The sequence below is a fragment of the Dipodomys spectabilis genome, unplaced genomic scaffold (assembly GCF_019054845.1).
Source record: "Dipodomys spectabilis isolate Male_0828 unplaced genomic scaffold, ASM1905484v1 ptg000301l, whole genome shotgun sequence".
Classification (NCBI taxonomy): domain Eukaryota; kingdom Metazoa; phylum Chordata; class Mammalia; order Rodentia; family Heteromyidae; genus Dipodomys; species Dipodomys spectabilis.
This window is the reverse complement of record NW_024870978.1, coordinates 13,044,468-13,050,637: the sequence shown is the minus strand read 5'-3', so window position 1 is coordinate 13,050,637 and position 6,170 is coordinate 13,044,468.

The following is a 6,170-nucleotide window of genomic DNA, read 5'->3' as shown; positions in this document are numbered from 1 at the left end:
TTTCTTCCATTCTATTTTTTTAGCTCCGTTATTAAAGATTAGATGGCTATAGGCCTGTAGGTTCATTTCTGGGTTTTAAAATCTATTCCAATGTCCTGAAGTCTGTTTTTGTGCCAGTACCAAGCTGTTTTGATTACTGTGGCTTTATAGTAAAGTTTGAAATTTGGTATTGATATTCCGCCAACACTGTTCTTTCTGTTAAGGATCATTTTTGCTATTCAGAGTCCTTTATTGTTCCCTATGAATTTTTGGATTTCCTCTTCTATTTCCTTGAAGAATGAGGTTGGAATATTGATAAATATCACATTGAATTTGCAGATACCCTTGGGAAGTATTGCCATTTTCATGATGTTGATCTTTCCAATCCAGGATCATGGGAGTTTTTGCCACTATCTATATTCTATTTTGATTTAATTTTCAGGGTTTTAAAGTTTTCATAATAGAGGTCCTTCACTTCTTTGGTTAAGTTAATTCCTAGGTATTTTACTTTTTGTTGGTCTATTATGAATGGAGTTGCTTTCCTAATTTCAACCACACTTTTCTCATTGTTGGCATAGAGCAAAGCCATTGATTTTGGGGGGTTAATTTTATACCCTGTTACTTTGCCAAACTTTTGAATCACCTTGAGTAATTTGGGAGTGGAATCCATGGGATTCTTTAAATACTGTATCATGTCATCTGCAAAGGAGAGTTTTACTTTTTTCACTATTTGGATCACTTTTATGTTTTCATCTTGTCTTATAGCTATAGCTAGGCATTCCAATACTAGATAGAAGAGAAGTGGAGAGAGTGGACATCCTTGTCTCATTTCAGATTTAAGAAGAAATGGCTTTAGTTTTTCACCATTAAGTATAATGCTGACTGTCGGTTTGTCCTATACAACCTTTATTGTATTGAGGAATATTCCATGGATTCCTAATTTTTCCAGAACCTTCATCCTAAAGGGGCATTGGATCTTGTCAAATGTTTTGTCTCTATCTATTGAGATAACCATGTAGTTCTTATCCTTGCTCTTGTTGATGTGATGAATTATACTAATTGATTTGCATATATTGGACCAGCTTTGCATCCCTGCAATGAATTCTGTTTGATCATGGTGTATGATTTTTTGGATAAATTGCTGAAGTTGATAGACCAAAAAAATTTTGAGAAGTTTTGCATCAGTGTTCATCGAAGAAATGGGTCTATAGTTCTCTTTCTTTGATGAGTCCCTGCCTGGTTTTGGGATGAGGGTTTTGATTGATTCACAGAATGAGTTTGGTAGTGAACGTTTTCATAGAAGAGACATTAAAAAAATGGAAAAAGAAAAACTTAAATTTAAAAAGTGAAACATTTAAAATTATTTAAATTTAATGAAATGATATTGAGAGAAGAAAAGGATAGGAAGACAAAAGGGGAGGAATAGAAGGGAGACATAAAAAAAACTATAAAATAAAAGTTCTTAAAATTAGTTACTTGAAAATTACATAAGTAAAAAGAGATAATTCTGCTATTAAGGAATTTAAGCTTAAGAGGTTGTGAACGGAGTAATAAATATCTGGCTTAAATGTGTACACAATGGGAGATAAAGTCTAATAATCGAGGAAGGGTATATATCTGGGGATGAGCAGACCAGCAATTAAGTCATGTGAAAAATAAAGAGAAAATACATGAAAAAAATCAAAATAAATGGGGGCACTATATGGTCAGAAGAGATTTAGAAACAAAGCACACACACATATACACCTAAAATAAAATTATATGATGAAAAATGATTAATAGAAAATAAGGTGAAAATATAAATTAATAAAAAGGTACAATAAGAGTTCCTTGATTTTTATTGGGGTGGGGGGAATGGGAAGGTCCTGAATCTCCCGTGTGTCCGTAAAGAGTCTCTTGGTGGAGTCTCTGGTCTGCTTGTGGTATTTGATTTTCCTGTGGCTTGATTGGTTTCTTAAGTCAGTTTGTTTGAGCAGGCAGAAAAATGCTCTGCCTAACCCAGGATTTTGTTATCCTCCTCCCAGGCTAGTCCAGTTGGATGTGGATCTGCTTTGAGTATTCCAAAAAAAGAGAGATGGGTGTTTCCTCTAGTTTGGAGATAGTATGATGAGGCTAGGTTCTAGGTATGGTTGAGGATTATCAGCAAATAGTAGCTTTTCCCTGAGGGGCTAGTTTCTGAGACACTCACAGAGCCCAGCCTGGAAACATTCTTAGTGTTTATGTTCATTGAATTTCAATTGATTGTGTAGGCTACTTTCGGAAGGGGGAGCCTCTAGCTCTATTTACCCAGTGAGGAAAGCCACTCCTCCACGGGCAGAGTTCCTCTGCCTGGGATGGGTGACTTTGCCATGGGTGGAGTTGAGCCTGGCTCCTCTGGTCAGGTTACTGTGATCTACTTCCAAGGCTTCCAAGGCCTTAGTTGGAGCTAGCTTCTCAGCTGTGCCTTTGTCAGTATCAAAGGTGGAGATCTCTGGTGGTGGGGGAAGGGTGTCCTTCCCTCCTCTGAACCTGAGAAGGAGTGAGTATATCAGGGCTCTACTCACGACAGAGTCTTGTTTCCTGGGCCATCTCTGGTCTGCGATCTGCAGGATGAAGATATCTGCTCCTTGTCAGTTCTTGCTGGTGTTAAGTAGAATCTGTGTGCTGTCTGGCATCTTTGTCTTGGACTCTGTAGGTATGGCGGCTCCCGCCTGTGCTGCTCAGATCTGTCTCCTTGCCTGGATTTTCCCTCTCTGGCATAACTCTCTGTACTGTGCTGGCATACTGGGTGTGATTCTCTAGCCTAGAAATGTTCACTGGAACACTAAACCTGCTGTCTATGAGAAAGATTGTTTAGCCTCCAACTTCTCCTCTGCCATCTTCCTCCAAATTCTAGATTATGTCTTTCTATACTCTAACTTAGGATAATGATCTGCTGTCAGTTATTTTCTTCTCTTCCCCATCTTTTGCTCTTCCACTTACATAACTTTTAATTAAATAGACATACTTGAGCTTGCATTTCTAAATTCTTCAAAATTATCTGAATTTCTTCATACTTCTGGCAGCCTCCTATATCGTTCTCAAGGGGATATTTTGTCACTACCATCCTGCCTAATTCAGTTGAAGATATACATTACACTCATCCATATTTCTCAACACTTGTACCACCAAAAAAAAATCCTTCCCTACGTAGAATTCATGATTTTAGTATGTCTGGAGAGGTGGCATCTGTCATTTTTGAATGACCTTAAGAGATACTTACACGCAATCATGTTATAAACCAATATACCACTCAGTAGATGAACGAATTGACAAACTGTGGTTTGATAGATTAGATAGATAGATAGATAGATAGATAGATAGATAGATAGACAGATAGATAGATAGATAGAGGAATTATACGCTTCCAATTCATAAAGAAATGGAAAGACTTGGAAAAAATCCTTCTAAATAAAATAAACAAAACACAAAGAAACAGTTTCCAGCCTCAAAAGCTATATATATAGAACAATATAAGATCTTGTTGAGCAAAATGAACACCTAGACATGGAAACATAGGTTTTACTTTGTGGTTATTGTTTTTAATGTACTATGTGATTTCTATTTTCTTTTGGGTTTTCCCCTTGGTTTATCCCCTGCTCTATTTGATTTTGGTACTTGTTTATTGTATATGCATCTATCTTAATTTAGCAAAGGAAGAAGAACAAAAAAATTGGGGAGACAAAGAACAAAGGGAAAACCAATTCAATAGCAATACTCACAAGACAACATGTTGAAAATTTACATTACATCTTGTGAGGGGTATTGGGGTAAAGGAAAAGTGTGAGAAACATGAGAGAGTGGGTAAAATTTAGACATGTTATGTATTCACTACTTTATAATTACTGCAACCCCTAAAAATAAGTTCCCTAAAATATAATTTCACTGTATTGCTATAGTAAATATTATTCTATGTGTATTACCTTTTTAAAAAATGAACACTATTTGGCATCTAATTTGAATTAATGACTCCTTTCTTTATCAGAGGTTCACCAACGTGAATGTTATCCAACTATACAATATTTTCACAATATACTTGCCATTATTTTGAAAAAAAAAACAATAATTTTAGTTTTGTCCCATAGTGAAACAGAAGACAGTTTAATTCTCTGGAAACTCCTAACTTTTAAAACTGAATAATTGTTAAGAGGACAGAATATATGTGTTCTTCAAAATTCCTACAACTACTAACTTTTCATTTTCAAATTCTGAACCTTCCATACCAGAGATATTAAAAATAGTACCTGTTTGCATGTTATTTAATTCTGCAATAGCTGCAGTTTCCAATGGGGTGTTTCATATTGAGAAATCAACAGAAAAAATTGCCACATTCTAGTAGAGGATATAGCTACAAAGCATGTGTAATAATTACTTCCTCAAGAGTAAACATTTATTCATCAGATTGAGCTATTATGTCTATCACCATCAATCCCAAGCTTTTATGCCATGAATTCATCCTAGCCCAACGGTTTCCAACTTGTAAGGTGCACCATAAAATTCCTTAATTCACATCATGAATAGCGTACCTCTATTGTGGAAAAATAGTACACTTCTGCTAATGTGATGCCCTTCCTATTGTGGAAAGAACATTACACTAAACATTGCTGCATCATTTTCCCCCCAGTAGTATTCTAGAAATCAGAACACTTGCAAATATTATTTATATTTATATTTTTTATCTATCATAGGTATTCATGAGGCTAAGATCAGAAGATGATGGTTCAAAGCCCACCCAGGCAGGAAGATTCCTTACATTCTTCTCTCCAATAAACTGATCAGGAAAAGCCAGACACAAGTGGCATTGATGTTGAAATGGTAGGGCATGAGCCTTGACCACAAACAGGCTCAGAGAGAGTGGCCAGACCCAGAGTACAAACCTGAGGATAAACCAAAAAACAAAATAAAATAAAAACCAACTCTAACCCTAGCATTTTGCTCATTGTATACAGAGGCATGTAATTAAGGAAATTTCCTCCTGAATTATGAATAGATTGAAGAACCAATTCGTCACACAATTATTTTCTTCATATCATGTTATACCAAAGCCTCAAAAATTGCTCTTTTTCTAAATTTGTTAATTAATATTATCCAATTGTTGGCAACTCTGTCTAGATTATTCACATTATCAGTTTATTCATGAACTGTTGGATTTATCTATTAACTAATTTCTAATTATACCTCCCTTGAAAGAATATTTTAGGCAAATAGAATTCCAGAATCATAGGTGAATTTGTCAATTAAACCCTCTACTTAAAAATAATTTTGTAGTATCCTATAGAATATAAAATTACAAAGAAAAGCAAAATATTTATTTTAAATCTAAATTCTAACTTAGCAAGGTCTACAAAGTCCTACATTAGATGAACTTAGTTATGTCTCCAGGCTTAAATATTTGTAATCCTTCATCATTTCTTTGGAATCCAACAGAATCATGATTACTTTCTCAAATTTTTTATCGGAAATCAGGTGCCATTTTGCATCTAGTAATGTTCTGTAATGAAGAGAGCATTTAAAACACAACTGAGGAGTATATATGAATTGCATTTCAATAGGAAACTTGACTACTCAAAACATAATGGAAAAATTAGCCCAAACTTCCTACTGTGTATCCCTTTCTTGTTGTTTGGAATGTTTCATAGAGCCAAAATTATACTATTTGGTCCAGAGAAGGTATTGCTATGTATATGCACTCTCTAATCTCCTGTCTTAGCCTGAGTGCTAGAATACCAGGCTTGTATCACATTGCCCTGCCATAGTTTGTTGGTTTATTTAATCTAGATACAGACTAGCAATTCTGAACTTCTGCGATGATCTTATCCATTAGACTGACTGCTCAGACGGTTTATGTACTATTTTCAAAGACATTCTAACATTTGACACAGGATATGAACATTTGGAGATGCACCTGCAGGGGTCTGTGATTCATTCTTCCATGGATCCGATACCTTTAATAATGATTACTTGACTTTTCTATTATCTCTGGTCCCTACTTATTTAACACTGTCAAACATCTTTGAAGAAATTTCACTTGAGGACTTCCAATAATAAAAATTATCACTTGATCTAGTCTTACTCAGGATATATTTTCTATTGTTTTCTAACTTTTCTCCACATTTTGAGAGTTGTTTCATTTGTGCAGGTGTTTGCACATATAAGTGCCTCTGTGAGTATGT